Source organism: Cervus elaphus, chromosome 5, assembly GCF_910594005.1.
Source record: "Cervus elaphus chromosome 5, mCerEla1.1, whole genome shotgun sequence".
Classification (NCBI taxonomy): domain Eukaryota; kingdom Metazoa; phylum Chordata; class Mammalia; order Artiodactyla; family Cervidae; genus Cervus; species Cervus elaphus.
In genome coordinates this window covers 14,985,894-15,010,101 of record NC_057819.1, presented here as the reverse complement: position 1 = coordinate 15,010,101, position 24,208 = coordinate 14,985,894, and the positions used below count along the sequence as shown (strand labels likewise).

General features: G+C 50.2%; 1 protein-coding gene and 1 non-coding gene across 2 annotated transcripts in view; one reads left to right on the top strand and one right to left on the bottom strand.

The window, feature by feature from the left end:
• NOS1 (nitric oxide synthase 1) overlaps nucleotides 1-24,208 on the top strand; it is a 197,042-nt gene that overhangs the window by 42,381 nt on the left and 130,453 nt on the right.
• Nucleotides 12,099-12,171, bottom strand: TRNAE-CUC. The gene has a single exon. It is a non-coding gene; the product is annotated as a tRNA-Glu (tRNA).

Below are 24,208 nucleotides of genomic sequence, written 5' to 3'. Positions count from 1 at the left end.
ATTGGGGAGCAATAGAAAGTTGAAAAGAAAAAACAACCCCAAAACTTGTCCCACTGTGCCCTGGAGAGGCTGTGGGGAGTGGTGGTTTAGAGCCAGACCACACAGAGGTAAGCCCAGCTCTTCCTCAAACATCACCTCTTGTTTGAGGTATGTGACATCACCTCTCATGTCTCAGTTTTCTCATCTGTAGAATGGGAATGCCAAGAGCCCTTCCCCCCAGGGGGGCATGTCAATTAGATGAGATCTAAGGAAAGTCCTGGCACAGTGCCTGGCATATAGCAAATACTATTAAAATGAATATTATTATTATCTGATAAGCATTTGCTTCCTCTGGGTCCTGGAAGCCTATCACTAGGCTTCTTTCTTATATATTTATTTTTGTTTATTTATTTATATGGCTGTGCCAGGTCTTAGTTGTGGCACACAGGATCTTCAGTCTTCATTGCATCATGTGCAATCTTTAGGTGCAGTATGTGGGATCTAGTTCTCCAACCAGGGATGGAACCTGGACCCCCTGCTTTGGGAACGTGGCGTCTTAGCCACTGGACCACCAGGGAAGTGCCTCTAGGCTTCTTTCTGTCTGTCACGTCATCACCACATGAAAATGCGGGATATTGAAGAAATCACCCCAGAGGAGAATTCCTCCAGCTCCGCCCAGGAGATGTACCCTTCCTGCCGTCTGGGGTTGGAGGACCTCAGAGGGCGCCGGGTGACCACGCCACACGGAGGCTTCTGAATCCCATCCGGGCAGATGGCGTCCCCCGGGTCCTTCACTAATTATCCTACAGCAGAACCTTGCCACTTCCCACTCTAATGCCTCATAATCAGCCAAGAAACCTTGCAATCGGCTATTTGGAAACTATTAGCCCAGTTCACGGCCTCTGCAGCATCAATTAACGTGGACGTGGACATAAATTACGGGGAAGCAGGGACGGACACAGGGGATGAGGTCACAGCAACCATGAACCTCTGGCTGAGATGAGAGTCCCTGGGAAGGAGACTGATAGTGTGGATCCTTCAGCCTTCAATCATACAGGTGGAGGCCACTTTCCACTAGGGGGGCCTCCAGAGACCCACAGTCAGAGGCCTGTGGCCAGGGCCTCTGAGTTCAGGTCCTGGTCATCCACCTCAGCCATCCCCCTGCCTCCACTCAGGCTGTCCCAGCACCCTCTTCAACCTAAGAGGAAGATGCTGCAAGGTCAGACGCATTAATCTTTGGGTCTCTTGGGACCAGTCTCAGGTTTGGCGGACCCTTGGGAAAGACAGCACGGATGACCTTCGCCAACCCTGGCACAGGCTAAGGTTGTTTCTTGAACGAGAAAGGGCTCCCTGGACCCGTTTCTCAGAAGACTGACCCAGATTTGTCGGGAGGCAGATGTTCATTGACCAGGCCCACTCTGGCAAGTCCCAGTTTGGCCCTGTATTGGCTGTGTGACCGTGGACACATCTCTTAATCTCTCCCAGCCTCAGTTTTCACATCTGCAAACTAGGAATTTGAAATGTCAAGCGGACCAATGGGCTCAACACTGTGTACTTTGGTCTTGAGAGGTTGAGTTGGCAGCTGCTGGAGTAATAGTTTACAGAAAAATAGCAAATCCCTTAGGGGGCTTCAGAGCTTGCAGAACACTTTAAAAACCACAGTCCCAGGACTTCCTCAGCAGTCCAGTGATTAAGACTCCACCTTCCAACATAGGTTCAATTCCTGGTCAGGGATCTAAGGTCTCACATGTTGCCAGGTACAACCAAAATTTTTTGAAATAGAGAAAAAAACAAACCATAGTCCTCATGGATCCCCCAAAGGGTCAGGCAAGACAGAAGACCAGCAGTCATCTCCAGGCTCCACTGCGGGAAGATCCACTTCCCAGCTGGTCAGCGAGTCTCTGCAGTGTGGGTCTCGCCGCCTGTTGCCAGGAGACATCAGCTCCTCACCACAATGTAGGGCTCTCCATCCTCAGCTCCTGGCTTTCTCCCCAGCTTCCCCCAGGGCGAAGACTCCGAGAGAGAGAGAGCCAAGGTTAAATGCTTTGCAGGCATTGTCTCACTTACCCGTCTCTAAGGCAAGGACAGGAAAAGGCAAGAAAAGAGAAGCTTCTATCTTTTCGGAACCAAATCTAAGAAGTGACATCCATTGCTTTAGCTGGGTTCTCTTGGTTAGAAGCAATTGCTAGGTCCCAGCCACACCTCATTGGGGGAGGGTTCAGAGGGATACAAGGATGATTACTGGGAGGCAGGGTCGTCGGGGACACCATGGGGGCTTTCTACCCCAGAGAGACAATTAGCACCCTCACTGAATGCCAGGCACTGGATTAAATGCTTTGCAGGCAACACCCATTTAATCCTCACTACAGCCCCCTAGGCTAAGTCTTACCCACCCCTTGGCAAGGGATGAGCAGAATGAATGATCATCCAACAGAGAAAGACAAACCACCCCTTAAAAGATGGGGGTGCTGATAAGAAAGGAAAATGCATAATAAAAGAGGGGGAGAAAAGTCTTTCAAATACTGTTACCATCCCTGTTTTATGAGTGAGAAATTTGAGGCTCAGAGGAGTTAGGTAACTCTCCCAGAAATTGAGATGAGCCACTGGAATCTGAGCCGTGTTTCGATCATTGACCTCTCACTCCACAAAGGTCAGGCCACTGTCCTTTGGGATCCAGCCACAGACCGTCTGGGCCACCCTGAACATGGAAGTTGACTATCTGATTAATGGGGTCAGGAAGCCAGCCTACTGGCTGGTCAAGGGAACTTTGCAAATGAACCGTAATTCAGTAATACGATTTCCTTGCCCGGGTCAACAGAAGGAAACTCTTTAGCCTATCTGGCTTGGTTACATTGGACACTTGAAAGTTACTGGAGAATTGTAGCCAGCTAGCCAGCCCTGTTTGCTCAGGTTAAAAGCAAGAGTGTAGAGCTGGTCCCATTGGTGAAGAAACTGCCTTGAACTTCGAAAGGTGGTAGAACCCAGGAGGCCAAGAGAATGGTCTCATCCCTTCCTGACCCCCTCAGGGCAACAGGGCAGGCTTGCAGAGCTCATTCCCAGGAGGGACGGGGACACACACCCCAGCCCAGACCTGGTTCCCTGCCCTAGCTTGGCCACCACCTGACTGCAGGACTTGGGGCAAACCGCAAACCCCTGGAAGCCCCAGCTGCCAGGCCTCAAAGAGGAAATGATGGTAATCCAACCTCGCAGGACCACTGAGAGGATGAGAAGGCATGAGACTGCAAAGCACCCCTCAGAGAGTGGGTGCCAAGCTAACTAACGCCGGCTCTCCTCAGCACATGGGATGTGCCAGGCAGAGGCGTGCTGCCCTCATGCTGGTGTTCCCTGTGCTGGGCTCAGACCTGGCTAATCAAGTAAACCAGCAGGGAAGGATGCAACTTCCGGACAGGGCGAGGGCTCACAAGATGCAACTTCAGGAGCTGGGACCTTTCTCAGACGTGTAATCGCTACAAAGTGGGTCATGGCCCTATTTCTAAAGAAGGCTTTGATCAAAAGAGTCATCGATGGCAAGTGGGTGTGTTTCAACCACCTTGAAAGAAGAGCATGCCCCAGACACCTGGGAGGTATCCAGGTGCGAGGCTAATGGGGAACAGCCCTTGTTGCTTGTTGCACAGGGCTTCCCAAGACCCCACAGGGACATGGGCTGGTCTGGGGTGTCTGCCGTATGCCAGCTCTACCCTGGACCCTTCTGCATGAGCTGTGACAACTCTCAACTTACTAGAAAACCCTGAAATCATGCACATGCTCTGTGATCTTGGGAGAAAGCCCTCACCTTTCTGAGCATCCAAAAATGGGGTTCAATATCAGAGGCATCCTCAGGACTTAAAGGTGACAATGGATCACAGTGCCTGGTGCCTGATAGAAACCTTTCATTACTGGGAACCCCTGCTGCGATTAAGAACTGTGCCTCTTTAGAATGATTCTGTAACACCTCAGGACCCCTGGGTCCCCAAGGTGTGAAGCTGGTTATATCTTCCTGGAAGTGGATCAAGAGACTTAAGTGCTGGCAGGCAGCTCACAGGAGGGAGGGGACCAATAAGGCCTTTCTGATGGCTTAGGGCATGCCCGGGTCAGATAAAGGACCCTCTCCCCTTGCCAGTCATGAATGTCCTTTGATGCACCCAGAAATGTTGATGCTTTCCCTTCAGCTTGATGTAGGGGACCAAGATCCCCTTTATCGTAGCTTGGTGTCTACCAGGTTCCTAAGGAAGCAGGAGCAGGCATGTGACAGAAAGATGGATGGTTTCAGTGTCCATCAGAGCTCATGGCACCCAAGGGACTGAAGCTCTGTGTGTGTGTGTGTGTGTGTGTGTGTGTATGAGATGTGGGGTGGTGTGTGAGGTACTGTGTCTTCGGCGATCAGGTCTTCTAGAACCAGCAGCAGAATACAGAGTGTTGCCAGCAGACCCTTTCCATCTACAGGGAGGGCTGCCTGCCAAACTTGGGAGCTGCTGGCTGCAGATGGTCAGATATTAAATTCCACTCGGCCTCCCATCTGGTGGTGGCTCTGGCTGGCCATGAGAATTCCCGAAGGGCTGGCTCTGGGCTCTGGCAGGCCACTCTTTCCCAAGCCGACCCTCCAGTGACCCTCAGACAGGGCTGCACTCAGCTAATCAGGAGGGTCCCTCAACTCCAGCCAAGCCTCCCCTCATCTCCTGCCAAGGCAGCCGCCTCTACACACCCCTCTGAGTCGCTCCCCGCAAGCTGGGGTGAAAAGAGCATGGGACTCGGCATCATGTTTACCGGGGGTCCCATCCAGACTCCTCCGGGCATGTGCCAGGACCTGAGTCTCCATTTCCTCCTCTGTGAAATAAGAGCTCACACGGGTGGAGCAGGGTCTCTGGACCTTGGCATGGTCGGTACATTGGTATGTATAACTGTTTGGGGGGGGGGGGGTGCTGCCCTGTGCCTTGTAGGGCGTTAGGCATCGTCCTTGACCTCCACCTGCTGGATGCCAGTAGCACCCCTCCCGCAGCCGTGGCAACAAAAATGTCTCCAGAGGTTGCCTCGAGTCCCCCGGGGGTCCAAGTCACCCCTGCTGAGAATCACTGGTGTGGAGGGCTCTGTGCCGTGACTGGCATGTGGTCAACACTTGATAGACCAGCAGCGATGTCTGAATTCAAAGCGGCTGCAGCCTGGAACATCACAGGGCCACGGTAAGCACTCGACAGATGTTCACTGTGCTCGTAGTTGTCTTGCCAAAGGCCCTTTCAAGGCCTTTGAAAGGAGGTTTTGAAATCTGTGATTCAACAATGAAACATCACATGTGTACAGAGAGCTAAAGGCCAGCCTGGGATGGATACATATGTAAGCCTGGTTCTTCTTTTTTTTTTTTTTTTTTTCATTTGAAGTACAGTTGATTTACAGTTTGTTCATTTTCTTCTGTACAGCAAAGTAATTCAGTTATACATATATACACATTCTTTTTCATATTCTTTTCCATCACGGTTTATTACAGAAGATTAAATATAGTCCCCTGTGCTATACAGTAGGACCTTATTGTTTATCCATTCTATATATGACAGGTTGCATCTGCTAATCCCCAACTCCCAGTCCATCCTTCCCCTGCCCCTCCCCCTTGGCAGCTACAGGTCTGTTTTCTATGTCTGCGAGTCTGTCTTTGTTCTGTCGATATGTTCATTTGTGTCATATTTTAGATTCTGCATATAAGTAATATCATATGATATTTGTCTTTCTCTTTCTGACTTCTTAGTGTGATCATCTCTAGGTCCATCCATGTAGCTGCAAATAGCATTATGTCATTCTTTGTGACGGCTGAGTAGTACTCCATTGTGTATATGCACCACATCTTTATCCATTCATCTGTCGATGGATATTTAGGTTGGTTCCATGTCTTGGCTGTTGTAAATAGTGCTGCTATGAACACTGGGGTGCATGTGTCCTCTTGAATTATAGTTTTGTCTAGATCTATGCCCGGGAGTGGGATTGCTGGCACAAATGGCAACTCTTTTTAATTTCTTGAGGAACATCCATACTGTTCTCCATAGTGGCTTCACCAAATTACACTCTGGGCTCCCAGTTCTTAAGCAGGTAAGAGAAAAGGACCAGGAGGAGAAGGGAGGTGTGTGTCCTGGTAACCCTAAGAGGCCGCTTCTCTTACGTTTCTGTTGTGTGGACAAGGAGATGGACGTGTCCCAGCAACTTGCCTGTGGGCACCCGCAGCAGTATGGGGGGATGTCCACAGGGTCCCAGGGGGGTCGTGTGCAGGGAGGGGTGACTGCTGCTCTGCCTGGAACCCGGCTGTCCAGCCAGCAGGTGAGGAAATGGGGGCAGAGAATTGACCTGGATCTTGAGCCATGAGTAGGATTTCTTTTTTGTTTTTTTAATATATATATTTTATTGACATATAGTTGACTTACAGTGTTTCAGGTACATAGCAAGGTGATTCAGTTGTGCACATACATTATTTTTAAAATTATTTTCTGTTATAAGTCATTGCAAGATATTGACTACGGTTCCCTGTACTATACAACATACCTTTGTTTCTGGAGAAAAGGAGCGGAGGGAGGCAGTTCCAGGCAGAGGGTACAGCCTGAACAGGCCCTGTGGCTGGAAAAGTCTCAGCTTTCATTTCATAGGGTGTCTGACATCTGGGGGGAAATTATGCAAGAAGAGAAAGACCAGGGGTGGGATGCTGCATTGCCCTTGTCAGGTCCCCAGTAGCCACATCTGATCTTCCCTCAACCTTGTTATCCCAGAAGTGTTAGGATCCCACTCAGGGGGCGTCTGATGTGCTTGGGTGACCAGTGGTCCCAGTGTGCCCAGGGCCGAGGGGTTTCCAGTACGTGGAAGGTTCAGTGATAAAACTAGGACAGTCCCAGGCAAACCGGCACCGTTGGTCACCCCGCCTGTGGCCCCCTTGGTTTGCTGGCCCTGTACCCCCGTCATCCAGGGCTTCCACAGACTAGTCAGTCCCCGCGGTGATTCAGACCCACTTCCCACCCACCTGCCTTCTAACCCGCACCCCGAAAGGGCAGGCTCAGGCCAGGCAGTCATACAGCTGTTTCCCAAATGCTTGGCACGGCCCATCCGTCTTGAGGTGGGAGACTCCATGAGCAGCTGGGGAGACCCTGAAAGGAGAAGGAACCTGCTCAGGGCTGCCCAGAGAGTCTGCAGGAGAGCTGGGAGGGGAGGCTGGGTCTTGTGGTGAGCAGAATCATTTCCATGTCAGTCCCCAAAGCAGAACAAGGATAAACACAGAGGTTTCTCCAGCTCTTCCTACACCCCACCCCAGCCCAGCACTGAACCCTTCAGCCAACCTCATAGCACCGAATGCCCGTTCCAACCCCAACACGTAATACTGTCCTCCTCAAGACAATTTTACATGAGGGGGAAACTGAGGCACAGAGAAGTTCAATGGCTTGGCCAAGGGCACCCAGCTGGGTAATATTATATAAATTAAAGTATAGTAGAGACAATATTCAAACCCAGGAAGCTGGATACTACAGTCAGAGGAAGTAACCACCACACCACAGAGCCTCTTACCCAGCACCTGGGGGCAAAGCTGCTGATGAGTCTGAATTTAAGACCCTTGCAAAGTACTGGGGTGTAACACACACGTATACACACCCCTCTCCGGGTCTTTTGTCCCATAGGATGCTCCCTTGACACCAGAAGTGGCACCAACTTTGTGAGGTCTCTATCTGAGGACCCCCTCCCCCGGAAGGGAACAGTGCTTTCTTTTGACCCTGACTTGCCATTGGTATGGGTTCCTGCTTTGTTGTGGAAGGGACCCCTTCCATAACCTCACACTCCCTACCCTGTGGAGGACCATTAACTCTCTTTAAAATTCACAGGGCCCTGCAGGCTCAGGAGGCAGAGGGGAAAGGAGAGATAGTATTCATTCAGAAGTCTTTCCTGCAATTCTGTTAGGCAACAGAAAGCCACCCAACCCTGAACATGACACAGAGACAGAGGCAGGCAGGCAGGGAGCTGAGAGTTGTGTCATCTGTGCTGGAAGGGAGTCTGGGGAACTCAGGAAACACAGAGGGGGCCGTGAAACCCAGTGTCGGGAGATAAGAGAGGACTCCTGGGGTCAGTGAGGTCTCAGCTGAGATGTGAAAGAGACATAGGGTTTAGCCAGGTAAAGAGGGAGTGGAAATGGCTTCAAGGCAGAAAGATGCAATTGTGCAAAGGCCCTGGGGTGAGTCCCTGCTAACAACTGTGAGTCTCTGTGTTTGGCTGGAGTCTAGGTCATCGGGTGTGGGAGGGGACAGCCAGGGAAGGAGGATTGGGCAGAAGATGCACTTGATAGGAGTCAGTAGTTATCTTGAGGGCAATGGAAGGCCACTGATGAACTTGAAGTTAGGGGGTGACAGGATGATGTCACTCTTTTTGCAGTAAGAAAAATGGATTGGATGGTAGGGACTCTTGTGTGGACACGGGACTCTGCATCCTCTTGATTCTCCAATCCTCTTCAATACTTATGACAGTAGAGGGGTGGGAGAAAAGGAAGGAGTAAGGAAAGAACCAACCATTATACATTGCACCAGCACAAAAGAGGTGGCCTCTTCAGAAGATCATTGAAATGTCACAGAACTGGGACTTCCCTGGTGGTCCAGTAGCTGAGACTCCACGCTTCCACCACAGGGGGCACAGGTTCAATCCCTGGTCAAGGAACTAAGATCCCACAAGCCATAACTAAGCAACTAAGCCCCAGTGTAGGCAAGTACATACACTTATCTAATAAATAAATGTAGCAGAACTAAAATGTGGGGCTTAGGAGACCATTGGGCCACTAAGGGTTCCCACGCTCTGGAACATGCAAACCTGATTCTGTGTTTGCTTCTACTTTTATTTGTCCATCCCCTCCCATTCATTACTTTATCCAACAATATTTTCAAGCACCTGCTCAGTTCCGAGGATTCAGCACCGAGTGAGACACACAGCCTCCCACTCGAGGTCTGGTTTGCTCCCCATTACCATTATCTTGACTTTCTTTCTCACCTATTGAAAAACCTAAAAGGCTTACCTCACCAAAGTGAAGTGAAATGAAGTGAAAGTCGCTCAGTCGTGTCTGACTCTTTGTGACCCCATGGACTATATACAGTCCATGGAATTCTCCAGGTCAGAATACTGGAGTGGTAGCCTCTCTTTTCTCCAGGGGATCTTCCCAACTCAGGGTCAAATCCAGGTCTCTCACATTGCAGGTGGGTTCTTTACCAGCTGAGCCACAAGGGAAGCCCAAGATACTGGAATGGGTAGCCTATCCCTTCTCCAGTGGATCTTCCCAACCCAGGAACTGGAACTGGGGTCTCCTGCATTGCAGGCAGATTCTTTACCAACTGAGCTATCAGGGAAGAGGGGGTTAAACACACACACACACAAATTATGGTTCACAATTTATAGAGCTGAGTTGATGAACTTGCACTGGTTCAATAGCAATTCCAAAATGATTACATATTTCCCCCCCCATAGGCAATTACTTAGGAAAGAGGCACACGTCCACCCCACAAGTCCCTGAGGGCTGCAAGCTGGTTTCAAGACATCATATGCACAAGCACATGTTCTTTGTTTGGCCCACAAACACTGTTAAAATGTAATTAGTTGCCAGCATTTTAAATTTAGATTTCATATAAAATCTGTATTTGAAGCATCTCTTGAGAAGTCAGAAGACCCAGTGATACTGGATTTGCATTCCACATGGCAACAATCTGCTGGAACCCCATTGCATCCATCCCTTTAGAGAGAACCTGTACTCCCCAATTCTTCAAGTCCCCATGTGACCAGTTTCTTTGAGTCCAACTGGTGGGCTCCTGCAGGTCCAATCAGCCTTCCACGTCCAGTTCTGCATCTGCAGAGTCAACCAACTGCCAATCCCATTGCTTTGCATTTACCAGTTCTGCATTTTTCAGTCCTCGTTTGCTGGAATTCAAGAATCCAAAACCCACAGATACAGACCCCGCAGATACTAGAGGCCAACTGTGCTTCCCCATTTTATATAAGGGACTTGAACATCCATGGATTCTGGGATCACTGGGTTGGGGGGGTTCCTGGAACCAATTCCCCATGAATGCTGAGGGGTGCCTATATTTGTTTTGCTTCCTTGGAGTTAGAGGCCATTGGGTGAAAATACCAGCTCTGCCAAGAATTTCTTCCAAACTGCTTCCCCAGTCTGCCTAGAAGACCTTCCCTATGCAGCAGCCACTGTAAAATCCGGGGAATAAAAGACCTGGGAAGAGACAAGTGGCCTCATCTGGAGGCAGGTGAAGCCCAGCCTTGCTCTTTCACACACTGTTTTCATACCCCAGCCCATTAGGTGAAGTTGCTTGAGGACATAAAAGGCAGAGATACAAGTGATTTTATTGCATCAAAGAGGAGTGTTTTACCCAACACAGCAGGAAGGCAGTTTCAAGCGTCATCAGAATTACCTTCATTCAGCCTTTGAATAGCTAGATTCTCAACTTTTTCTGAGCTCAAAGGGACTCTTCTTCAATGAGCAGAGGAGCGCAGAGCAGAGAGTGGGTGGTTGTTCAGCTTGCTGTTGGGGTGGGGATAGAGGTCATTAACTACTTTGGGATGATTTGCGCTCATCGACTTCCAAATGCTGAGTAGAAGTGAAGAAGACATGACTCACGTTCTGATTCAGAGAACATTTATCAAGGACCTACTATGTACTTCAAACACTGTCTACAAAACAACAAATCCCAAACTACATCACTGGCTCAGACCTCTTCTGAATTCTTACATCTAACTTTCTACTTAACATCTCCATTCAAATGTCTTCCAAACATTGTAAACATTATGTTCTAAACTCAACTCTTCACTCCTACAAAGAAATAAAAGGAAGAAAGAAGGGGGGAAAAAACTCTCTTCCACCTTTCCCATCTTCCCCAGCTCAGGAAACATTAACTTCCTCTGCACAATTGCTCAAGCGAAAACATAGAAGTTATTCTTGACCTCCTCCTTGCTCATCCAACCAATCACCAAGTCCTTCTGGTTCTTTCTTCTAACTGGTCTGCCCATTGCTTAGTCTAACTGTAACAGTTAGACCCTACAATCTCAGTGGCTCCGTAGCAGAGAAATGTGTACACAGGTCAAATAAAGTCCACTTAGGGGTCCAGATGGTGATTCAGGGACCCAAGGGGCTCCCATCTTGTGCCTCCACCATCCTGTAGGGCTTTTTGGTTCCAACCAATGGACAGGAAAAGAGAAGGAGGGAAAGACACACCTGCTTCAGTTCAGAAGTGAGGCCATCACTTCTGCTCTCATTTCATTGGTGAGAACAAGTCACATGACCTCATCCAGCCACAAAGGGCACTGGAAAGTGTAGTCCACGGCAGGAGAGCTGCTTCCCAGCCACAGCAATACACTATGGAAGTGGATCTGTGGTGGCCAGCAGGCCATCTCTGCCTCAGCTCATTTCCTCCAACTTCACTGCCACTTCCGCAGCCTAAACCACCATCCTGCCTCACTTGGGCAACTGCAACAGTCCCCTTCTGGTCTCCCTGACTCCATCCTGGCCCTTCTCTAGTCTGTTCTTCATATAACAGCCAGAGTGGTCCTTCAAGCCATAAATCAGACCACCCATGTCTCTTCTCATTCCCAGAATAACATGCAGAGCCGTCACTGAGGGAGGCAAAGCTCTGATTAGCCTGATCTCTGCCACCTCTTCTTCCTCATCGTCTGTTCCCCCGCCACTCACAGCCCCTCCAACAGCCACCTCTGCCCCTGACATATCTGTTATCTTGGTACACCCTCCAGCTGGGCTTCCTCATCCTCCGAGACTCAGCTCACACACTAGCTATTTCCTCAGAGAAGACTTTTCAGTCCCATTTGGGCCCGCCATAGAAGGACTTCCACAGTGAACGACTGGATATTTGGTTGTATGGCTCTTTGTCCGTGTGCTTTTCCCCACATAGGCTGGGAGCTGCTGGAGGCTGAGAGCAGTATCTGTGCTCTCTGCTGGGGTCCCAGCACCCAGCACGTTGCCAGGCACACAGCAGGGGCTCGATACATTTTTTAATATTTAATTTTATTTACTTATTTGATTGCACCAGGTCTTAGTTGCATCACATGGGATCTTTGATCTTCATTGTGCCATACAGGTTCTTTTGATTTTGGCATGTGCAATCTAGCTCCCTGACCAGGGATCAAACCTGGGCCCTCTGCATTGAGAGAGCAAAGTCTTAGCCACTGGACCACCAGGGAAGTCCCTCAATACATATTTGTTGAGTGAGTCAATGAATGAATGGATGAATACCATGATGTCATTGACTCTCCAGCAGAGCCCGATGCAGGAAGTTCTATTATCATTCCCATTTGACAGATGAGAAGATGTGGCTCAGAGATAGGAAGTGGTTTTTCTCAAGGTCACACAGCAAGGAAATGGTGAACTTACAGCCCAGAGCTTGTTCTAGATGGAGCTCTTCTTAGCATTCCCATTTTAGGGGTACTTTAGGAGATTTCTCTTTGTCTTCTCCTGGGTCTTCCAGCCCCCACCCTACCCCCCATGCACCCGGGACCCTGGGAGACCCTCCACAGTGTCTAACAAACAGGCACAGGTGGTGGCAGATGCCTCCCCTGAAATAGTCAGGGCCCTGGCAAGAAAAGGATACACATACAAACTATGTAATTGGAGGGGAGATTTGTGGAGGGTTTGTTTACAAAGGTGTGGTCTGGTTCAAGGGGAACCAGCAAGAGGCAGTGCAAGACCCAGAACTAGTTGTTGTTGCTCAGTTGCTAAGTCATTGTATGACTCTTTGAAACCCCATGGACTGCAGCATGCCCGGTTTCCCTGTCCTTCACCATCTCCTGGAGTTTGCTCAAACTCATGTCCATGGAGTCTGATGCCATCCCACTATTTCATCCTCTGTTGCCCCCTTCTCCTTCTGCCCTCAATCTTTTCCAACATCAGAGTCTTTTCTAATTAGTCAGCTCTCCACATCAGGTGGCCAAAGTATTGGAGCTTCAGCATCAGTCCTTCCAATGAATATTCAGAGTTGATTTCCTTTAGGATTGAGTGGTTTGATCTCCTTGCAGCCCAAGGGACTCTCAAGAGTCTTCTTCAACAGCTGGAGAAGACTCTTGAGAGTCGTTTAGACAGCAAGGAGATCAAAACCAGAACTAGGGGGAGCCTCAAAGAGCAAGAGGAAGGGAGTGCTAACAGGACCTGGGGAGTGAACTGCGTGTGAAAGACTGCCTTTAACGGAGGGGCACAGCCACTGCACCTCCAGCCCTCAGGGAGGGACCCAGGAGGATTAAATCCAGCCTCTCTCTCCTCCCGCCCACATTGCTGTGTGATGCTTTCCATTGGCTGAATCCCCCTGCAAGCTGGGTGCAAGGGCCTAGGCTGATTGGTTCAGCCTCCAAGGGCACCACACAGGGTGCAGAAGGGTCCAAGTGGACCTGGGCAAAGTATAGCCAACTCACAGCTCTTTCAGGCTGAAAGAGGAGAGGTGAACTCATCCATCAGGGTTTCTTTGGTTTCAAGCACCAACAACTGAGTCTCACAAAACAAGGACTGTACTGGAGGAATTCAAGGTAGCCCTAAGATTCTGAGGAATAACTGAACAGCTGAGCCTCATGGGCTCCAGGACTGCATGTGAAAGGGGGGCACTCGCCAGTGAAAACTGGGGTGCAGTTGCCAGAAGAAGGGATGTAAATGCTGGGCCCCCAAAAATAAGAGATGTCCTCACAAGACTCACTCCTACCAAAACGGCAATACAGTCAAGTCAGTGGAGAGGCTAATGCCTCATCAGACCTCAGAAGAATCAGTGGTGCTCAATCACCATTTGTAGGCTGGAAAAATTAATGAACTGAATCTGGGCTTTAAGCACTCGAGGGCACTGGAGACTTTAACGTGGTCACATTTGCATTTTGGAAAGGTGACTCTGATTTGTGCGGGGAGACTGGATCACAGCAGGCAGGGAGCCTCTTGAGGCTGATGGAGTGTCCCAGGTGAGGAAGATGGCAGCTCAGACTAGAGCGTGGTCAGAGAGAGGGAAAGAGAGGGTCACATCAAGCAATTTGGGGCTTGGGGGCACAGTCAGAGCCTTGGAGACTATACACAGATGACCACTGATCAAGCTGCTCAATGTAGTTCCCAGCACCCTCAGAGGGCCTGGGTGGGAGGCTGCCACCCTGGGTATGGGCAGAAGCACATGCTGACAACCTCATCAGATGCTGTGTTCACCCCTAATTGCTCATCACCTCTGTGGACTCCACAAGCTAATCTAAGAATCAACATGAATAGCCTTCATCCTGCTGGGATGGTGGAGTCCAATCACTGACCCCAGGAATCTCCATGGGGCCCAGGGAGACAGGCACAAGGATAACCTCGCCACCTGAAGGAGGAGTAGGGAATCCCTCAGAATCACCCCTAAGATGCCCACACCACCCACACAGCCCTTCTGGGGAGTGCCAGCCAGCCTAGCATTAAACCACAGCTCCGGAAATGTGACATCCACCCAGCTAAACCCTGAACCACATAAAATAAGGCAAGGGGTTAATTCTACCTTTTTGCAAAGTTCTACCTCCCAGAGGTTCCTGAATGTGCCCTCACTTTCAAGCATTGCATGTTATTGGAATGAGTTCCTCTCCCTCCTTACCTCCCACCATTTCTGCATCAGCTTCAACCTTCTCCAGACCTCAACTCAGAATATTACACCCACAGGCATAGGAGTTCCTTTACCCCAGACTGGGTAGGCACACCTCCTCTATGCTCCCACTAGCAGCCCCCCTCGTGGGCCTTAACAAACCGCATTGTCATTGCGTGACCTTGAGTGGGTTACTTAAGCTCCTCTGATCCTCTATGTCCTCCCCTGGAAAATGGGGTTATGACAGTAGCCACCTAACAGGGTCTTTGAGCTTCCCTGCTGGCTTAGACAGTAAAGAATCCACCTGGCAATGCAGGAGACTTGTGTTCAATCCCCGAGTCAGAAAGATCCCCTGGAGAAGGAAATGGCAACCCACTCCAGTATTCCTGCCTGGGAAATGCCTTGGACAGAGGAACCTGGTGGGCTATAGTCCATGGGGTCACAAAGAGTCGGACACGATTTAGTGAATAAACAACATCAGCAGCAAACAGGGTCTTTGTGAGCCTCCAGCGGGTGTGGCCCTCATGATACTCTTAGCAATGTGCCCAGCGCCAAGGAAGCAGGCGGTGAGGATTCACTGCTGCTGGTTTTAGCCACTTCGTGGTCATGAGACTTCCTGCAGAAACTGCTCCAGAACCTGCTTTTCCAGTGCCGTGTGGTTTCCCAAGACCTCAGACAGCCCCTCATTGATTCTGGCCGCACTCCTACTCGTATTTATCAAACATCAAGGCTGCCTTCCTCTCAGGGGTGTTAATTGGCCCAAGTACTTGTCTGTGTTGGGGACCTAACAGATTTCTGAATGAAGTCATTGAAATCTTTCCTGTGGCATCAACTCAGAGAGGGGTCAGCGGGGTTTGAAGTGCTTGGAACAGTTTTCTGTGTTGAAGATGCTCTTCTCACTGTGGCATTACTCATTGACCGCAAAAGCTAAAGCTTGTACTTCCTGTATTCAACAGCCTTTACTGAGCACCAACGGTCTGCACATCCTCCAAGATGCTCTCCCTGCCCCAGCTCCCTCTCTGTCTCCTCCTCGCCCTGCTGTCTTTGTATTTATCACAGAATGACGTTATACTCTCTGTTTACTTGTGGACTTTTATATTATGTTTGCCTTCACTTGTTTGTGCTAAGGCACTTCAATCATGTCCGACTCTTGGTGATCCTGTGGATTGTAGCCCCCTGGCTCTTCTGTCCATGGGATTCTCCAGGCAACAATACTGGGCCGGGTTGCCATTTCCTTCTCCACTTTACTTGTTTGCATTCGGTCAAGTCCATGAGGGCTAGGAACGGGTCTCTTTTGCTCACGGCTAGCTGTGTCCCCACAACTTAGAACATACTCTGGGTGCTCATTGAATTTTTATCAGATAAGTGAATGCCAAGCCCTGGGCTAGGCAATTTGCAGGGGAGTGGGAAATGAACTAGAAGATGTGGATTCTGGCCTCAAAATGCTTATTCATTAGGTCATCAAAGAAAGACTGGAGAAAAATAATTGTGATTCTTGGACGTGTTCTAAGAAAGAGGCCTTAACATTCTGGGGCTTCATATACTGAAAGCAGTTCAATCTTTACAGGCTTTTTTATTCTCTGTTTCTCTGATGGCCTGACTGTAGGCAGTGAGCTGACAGCAGGGACCCTGTCTGGTTAATCTAGGCATAGGATGGCACCTGGTAGGCACATAGTAGGAGTTTAATCAATGTCTTAGTTTAGTTTGAGTTTTTATGTCCCAGAAGCAGAACCTGAGGTGCTGGAGTACAAGGAAATTTCTTCAGGAGGTAATCCCAGGAAACTCCCAGAGGAGAGTGTGCAGGAGGGATGGGGAAGGGAAGGAGCCAGGAAAGGGGGCGCTATCTAGTAAGTTACCACTATAGGCAACTGCAGCTGAACCTTGTGGGGGCACCTGGGAGCCAGTGTAGACCATACATCTCAAAGTTACCCTCCTCGGGGTCAAGGGAGCTGAAGTCCTCCAACTCCTATCAGGTATTGGTTAAAGGCACTTCAGGGGGTGGGGGATGTTAATTTCCCATTATTTCCTCTAGGAAACCATTGCAGGTACTGGCAGCTGGATGTGAGCACATAGGGGAATGGATGGTGGACACCAAGGTGACTGGGGCACTGACAGCATGTGCTACAGTCAATATTTACCCAGTGAATGAATCAATGAATGGCATTTGGCAATAGGGCATTATTTGAATGCCTACTACCTACCCAAGTGCCTTGTTTGTTAACATGATTTTCTAAGTTTTGAAAGGCAAGTAGTTACGGGGGCTCAGAGATGTTAGGTAGCTTGCCCAAGGTCATACAGCCAGCAAGAGACAGAGCCAGGATTTGGCCCAGTCTCACTTGGCTTCCTTTGTAGCTCAGTCGATAAAGAATCTGCCTGCAGTACAGGAGACCCAGGTTCGATTCCTGGGTTGGGAAGATCCCCTGGAGAAGGAAATGGCAACCCAGTCCAGTATTCTTGCCTGGAGAACCCCACGGACAGAGGAGCCTGGCAGGCTACAGTCGATGCGGTCACAAGAGTTGGACACGACTTAGCGACTAAACCACCACCACCACTTGGCTCCAGTGCCCACACACTTTTTCATAAAGTCTGCTGGTGGGATACAACCATGATGTGGACACTCTGGGCTGGAAAGTCCAGGAAGGGCCCTGATTTTCTCACTCATCCTCTTTGTCTCTCTGTCTTCTCTTTGGCTCCAAGGCTGGATCAGCCCAACCTTGTCCCCAAACCCAGTCAACAGACCCCCTTGCCCTGAGGTCACTCCAACTTTCTAAGGCTTCCCCTTCACCTTTTTAATCCCCTTAAGATTATGGGGGTTGGAGTCCAACAAACTTAGTTTCAAATTCTGGGGTTGCCACTGCTTAGCTGTGTGCCCTTGAGCAAGTAATTCTACCTCTTGGTGCCTCAGTTTCCCCAGAAAGTAGGCCAGTAACATCCAATTTGCCAGGTGGCTGTGAAGATGAAGGAGGGTTAGCCTGGCCCATAGGAAGTGCTCTGGAAATGGTAACCATGGTGATCTTGAAGAAGTGATGTTTAGCTTACTTGTCAGTTGCTATCCTATCTTTCTAAGCCCTGAACTGCTCCTTCTTCACATTTCTTTCTCAATATCAGCAACCATCATGTAATGGTTAATTGCATAGACCCTGGAGCCAGTCATGCTGGGTTCAAATCCTGGCTCTCCCACTTACCAAGTAGGTGAGAGGTAACATATTGAAATACTGGAATGTAGTAAGTGCTAAGAGATACTGAGTGTACGAGTGGATGCATGAGTGGGTGGATAGATGAGCGGCTAGGTGATGAGTAGGAGGATGAAAAATCATAAGGCCGTGCTTTTTCAACTCTATTTCCAGAGGTCTTAAGTGTTTGAGGACTCCTAAGAGAAGGATAGGCAGGCAGGGGTCTTGCTCTTACCCCATGATTCCTAAGTAGCTTCTCTTTCACCTATTATATCTTGACTTCTGCATATGATTTCATTTGGAACTTTTTAAAAAGTATTGCTAAGTTTCAAAACAAGTTTGAAAGTCATTGGTGTAGAAAGGTGATTATCAAACTTAAAAATGCATCAGAATTACTGGAGGCTTGTAAAAACCCAAAGTGCCAGACCGCCACCCCTACCCCACAACCTCCCAGAGCTGCTGAGTCAGTGAGTCTGAGATGGGTCCAGAAAATCTGCATTTCCAGCTCCCAGGTGATGCTCACACTGCTGGTCTGAGGACAAGACTTTGAGAACCACTGTAACAGAGAATTTCTCCTGATTCCTCCATGCAATTAGATAAATCTAGCTATTGAGTGCCTAGAATGTGCCAGCAAACTGCTAGGCATATTGGAGAACATCAAAAATGGATTCAGATACAGCCCAAATCCCTCAAAGTGCTTCTGATCTCAAAACAGAGACAGGAACCCCACAGAATTAATAATAATAGTTTCAAAAGGAGGGGGAACTACCATTAATTGAACCTGTACTGAGTGGCAAAGACTGTGCTAAGGACTTCACAAGTACAATCTCATTTAATCAGCACAATCCTATCAGATAGGACCTATCATCATCCCCAGTTTTAACAGTTGAGAAAGCCAAGGCTCAGAAAGGGTAATTAACCTGCCTAAGGGCACATAGCCAGCAAGCAGCAAAACCCAAGACTGACTCTGAAGCTTTGAAATCACACCATAAACTTGCACACTCTTCCCTTCCCCACAATTAGAGAGGAGTATAAGACAGTTTGCTTGAGTGTCAGTTTGAATAAATCAAATGCCAAAACACATGACGCTAATGAAACTCTGGGCTGTCAGGCTGGGGAGAAGGAAGTGGGTTCTCTCATTATGGCTTTAAAAGTCAGAGTAATGCCAGCAGGATCCCTTTCTGGGGTTTGGGGAGGTATAGTCGGCATGGTGCCAGCTCACGAGCAGGCTGGCTTGTCACCTCTGATGGGCTGGGCGTTTGTCTGATTTCCCCCACTTGACTGAGTGTTCCAGGAGCCAGAAATCCTGCCTGGATTGGGGGGCGGGGGGGGGGTCTCAACTGCCCCAGCCCCTGGCCCACCAAAAAAGAGGGGGAAATAATGAATGCCTATTAAATGGACAATGGAAGATGCCACAGAAAGCTTCCGGACCTGTTGCTCTCATTTGTTTTTCAAATGAAAGCTAAAGGAGGAAGCTAGATCCATAGTCAGATTAGAAGCAGGTCAGCTCAGGAATGGCAGAAGAGCCCCAGCACCCTTCCCCCTCCACTTGCATGGCTGGCAGTGTCCAAAACACTGCTGCAGAGCCCCAGGGAGATCCTGGGACACAGGAGGGAGCTCTGCTCCAGTCCAACCCCCTTAATTATAGAAGGGGAAACTGAGACCCAGAAAGGGGAGGCACCTTGGCCAAGGTCACACAGACAGCAGACAAGAAGTCGCTGTGTCCCCACTTTGGGTGGCTTTCTGGAATACCGAGCTGGAACTGCACCTGCCCCCTCTCTGCCACCTCCCTGTTACCCTCTCCCAGGGGCTGGTCTCAGAATTTTCCTCAATTCTTAGAAATAAGCCCAGGTGTGTCATCTTTTCCGTGCATGTCTGCAGTATGGTGCGGAGGAGGAGAATTACAAGACAGGGCCACTTTGATGGGGGCAGGGGTGTCACTGCTGCTGAGATGCTGTGTCACTGAACTCAGTGCCTGCAGGCTGAGGATGAGGCCCCACCCAGCTCACTGGGGTGGACGGACGGGCACAGAGTAGACAACTTGGGGCCAGAAGGCCACCTGCCTCAGTTTCCCCCAGGAGTTTGCTTGAAAAAAAAAAATACCACCTCTTGAGACCTACAGATTCATAAGCTGCGGAGGCAGAGTCCAGGCAGCGGTAGCCCTCGTCTCATGCAATTTTTGTGTACCTGATAGGTTAAGGATCTCTGCTGTTTTTTTGTTCTGAGTAAGACTTCCCTTGCACTCAAACACCTCCACTCAGGTGCTAAAGTCCATTTTCTTGCTCATAGTTCTCACACAGGTGGGCCAAAGCTGTTTAGTCTGATAGAAAGTGTTGCTTTGAAAACATTTGCACATGAAGCCCTTTAGTTGGGGGCACTCCCTCCATTTAGCCCCAGGCCCCACCACTCCCTGCTGTCTCTGACCCAGCTGGCTTCCTCTGTCTCCCAGTGGCACTGGTTCAAGGTCCACATACTTTGGCCCCTCCCATCCCAGTGACAGACCATGAGATGCTCCAGCTTTACAGGGTTCTGAGAGTTGGGATGTGTTGAATTGGAACACACTGGCTATATTTGGGTTGCAGGGGATATGAACACCAAACTTAGGGTCCCTTCCTGTTTTTCAGGTGGTCTCCTAGGGTAGAGACCTCCCCCCCACCCCTCCCCTACACACTAATGCCCCTACCCTCATATCCTTTTCGGTGCCTCCTCTGTGGACAGACGCTGCAAGACAGGGTGGCAGCCAGGAGATACAAACAACCCAGAGGTGACCCAGCACTCTCATCCCGCTCAAGTCAGCCCCGCAGAGCAGGGACCCGGGCCCTTGGTCCCCAAAGCTGAGCAAACAGAAGCCAGGACCTACCTGGCAGGTCTTGGGGAGAACAGGAAAGCTACAGTGAAGGTTTAGCGCCATCTGTCGGTCATTTGGGGGGAACTGCCTCTCTGCCAAATAGGCTGCGTAGGGCAAAGGGTGCCGGGCAAACTTCCCCGCCAGGTTTCTCAGCAATGATATCTCCTTTTTCTGCCCATTAAAGAGCCCCGAGATATCATTTGGTTCAGTTGCAATTAACCTTTTCCAGTTCTCAGCCTTCTTTTAAAAAACCACTTAATACTACGAATCCTCTACCCCAGAAAAATACACTTCTGCTTGATTTTGCATATGATTCCAGGGAGCTGACTATCCTTGGGTTAAGATCACCTCTGAGACCCAGATATGCCAAGCGGTTTGCCCAAACTCACACAACCCGCTAGTGGCAAAGCCAGGTCTGAGAGTCAGATGTTCTAGTGTGTCTTATGCTCAGGCTGCCTCTTTAAGCCTTAAAGGGCTCCTCCTCCTTTCTTCCCTGTCAGAATCCTGTGAATGTCTGCAGGGTATTTGACCACAGCCGCCATCCCAGGGACTGTGACACCCTCAAGCCTTCTGGGGGTTCCAGGCTCCTAGACAACTCTGTTTCCTGTACCCTGGCTCTGCTGGCCTGCCATCCCCGGACCCTCCAGGGCCACACTGGTGACCCAGCCCTCTCAGGGATCCTGAGTTGGGAGCCACGGCAAGGATCTGATGGGCCATTAACTAGCTGGTGCCCTTGGATGAGCTGCCAGACCTCCCTGGACCTTGACTTCCCTGTGTGAAAAACCAAGGTTGAGGACAGTCATCTCCAAGGTTGCTGCAGTGCCGGGGCCTCTCACTCTAACTTTTCAAGACTGGCTGCCGGGCGCAGTCCTTTATAAGCACATCTGAGGGATTTCCCCAGCCAAAACTCCAGCAGCAGGTCTGAAAGCTGAATTCTTTTCCAGAATCAGGGGCCCTGGGTCGATTGGTATGCAGCTGATGGCTAATAAGGGAGTTAAGGCTGTTACATAGCTGGACCCCAGCAAGCTCTTCATTCATTTATTCAACCAAACATTTTTTGGGGTTGGGGCTGAGGAAGAGGTTCTCCTACTTGAGTATGGATCAGGACCACCTAGAGAGTGCCCAGCCCGCACCTGAGTAGTAGTTCAGCAGGTCTGGGGCGGGACCCAAGGACTGGCCTTTCAATTATATTCCCAGGAGATGCTGAGTCCTCTGGTCCAGGGAACATGCTTTGAGAAGCACTGGCTTCTGGTGACAAATGAGACAGACCTGCTGTGCCTTTGTGGAGCTATAACAGTCCAGCTGTAAACCAGCAAACATTCTAAAGTATGTTGTGAAGTGAAAGGGGAGGGGCAGGGGCTTCTCCAAAGAGGGGCTGTTTATGCTAAGACCAGAAGGCTAAGTAGAACCGACCCAGCAAAGCAGCAGGGGAGTGGGGAGGTTTCGTTAAATATTTACTGAGTAGGTGCCAGGACTCCTCTCTCATTTCTCATCGATTCCTCCCAGTTAATGGGAGGGAGTCGGGATTAGCCCCATTTTACAGATGGGCAAGCTGAGGCTCAGAGAGGCAAAGGACAGGTCCAAGTTCAAGGGCAAGAAAGGAGCCCCAGCTTGTAATGAGGACACCTGTCAGCTGCCACATCCTCTCTGCTGCTTCTGCCCCGCAGCCCCCAGGTTCCCCTCCCCTGGGAGAGCCACCACTTTGACACAGCTGCAGAGCTCTGCCAGCCAGCCGCGCTCTGCCCGCTTGCCCGTCCCCCCTCCGCCCCAGCCCTTCAAGTGTTTTCACTGCTGGGTGAATTCAGCAGATGCCTTTCGATCGCAGCCTATTAAATTAGCCCCTCTCTGCAGCCAAAAGAAGATAATTATGTTTTCATTAGCCCTGGATAATGTATTACCCCCTCGGTGGCAGCACACTGGCCAACCCCTCCTTCCCTCTCCTCCCCTGGCCGCCCCAGAGCCCTCTGCTCCCCCAGGCTCACCTCTAAGCTGCTGGGGTGGCGACTGGTTAGGGTCCAGAGGGGCAGAGAGCAGGTAGAGGGGACGGCCCTCCTTCAGCCGGGAGAAGCCTTTTACCCACCTGCCTGCGCACAGGGGTGGAGGGTGTGGGCCCGAGAGAAGATCCAAGAATAATCGTTATCATGGTGACCATTTAGCTCCGGGCTGACCCCTGGGTAGGTCTCGGCTGTTGAGCACCACAGTGCTCTGGGTGGGGTTGTGGGAGTGGGGAGAGAAGCATTATCAACATCTCCCCTGACACCAAGGGGGTCCCGAGGAATCAGTTTAGAGGGAAAGCCCCAAGCAGCCTAGAAAGAGGAAAGACTTCCCAGGGTACCACACCTGAGGAGCGTCTGGGCGGCAGTCCCTCTGCACAGTTCGAGGGCCACCACGTGGCTTAAAAGCGCCAGTTTCTGAAGACCTCTGGCACAAGCAAGAAGGGCCTCCAAACGCCCTCCACCCCAAAAGACAGCAACATCTTCACTCCCTCTTTCTCCACAAGGCGGCGGTGGGGAGGCAGGAAGAGCCTCACTCTGAGGTCAGTAAGACCCAGCGCTCATAACTGCTTTTACCACCAGGTAACTGGACTGAGTCACTTTGCCTCTCAGAGCCTCTGCTTTCCCCTCTGAACAATGGGAATAAGAGAAAGTAATCACCCCTTACAACTTTTGTGATCATTCAGTGAGATACACCTAGAGAAGGCGTGGCTCAAGACTGGCAAAATGAGACATACTCAATACAAGACAGTCATTATCCTTTCTGCCACAATTAGTGCTGTTACTAGTCCCCTTATCCCTACAGAAATAACCAGAGTAAGGAAGGAAGGGAAGGATCTCTTTCTTTCTCTCTTCCTTTCCTCTCTCTCTCTCTTTCTCTCTCTCTCTCTCTCTCTCTCTCTCACACACACACACACACACACACACACTCTCAAAAGCCCTGGTGGTAACTGGCTCCCTCCCTGGACTTGGAAGCCCATCTTCCCAAATCTCCATCTCAGGACCTGCATGCCTGTGCTTTGCTCTCAGACACCTGCTGATAAGGACAGGATTGGGGAGGTGGTCTGTCCCCCTCTCCCTGAACCCAAGCTAACTCTGCCTCTGTAAGCACCGCCAGCCTTGGCCTGGACCCCACCATCTTGTGGCTGCCTGTCTCCTACCAACCACCCTTTTCCCCGAGTCAGAGCAGCTGGTGATCCAAAAGAGAAGGTGCCCCCCCAACCTGGGGTCTCCCCCGGCCCCACCCCCACATGGACAGGCATGACATGGTAGCTGTTTTGAGCAGGTGAAGGGCCAACCCAGTGGAAGAGCAGCTTCTCTTCCTCTGGCTTCCTGATTTTCCCCAGTTGCCATGGTAATTGAGGGAAGCAGTATTCTGAGTCTGACTCTGATAGCACTGAAGCCCAGCGCTCAACTTTGAAATGGTTCAGGCAGGGGAAGCTGGGCCCAGGGACACCTTGTATGCTTCTGTTCTGATTCTCATCATGGTTATTAGTACTTGGGGTTACTGTTTACTGAGCATTTACTATATGCCAGGCTCTATGCCAAGAGCTTCCCCAGCCAGCATCACCTCGCTGTCGGCATCTTTACAATGACCCCGGGGCCATTTCACCACTGGGAAAACAGGCTCTGGAC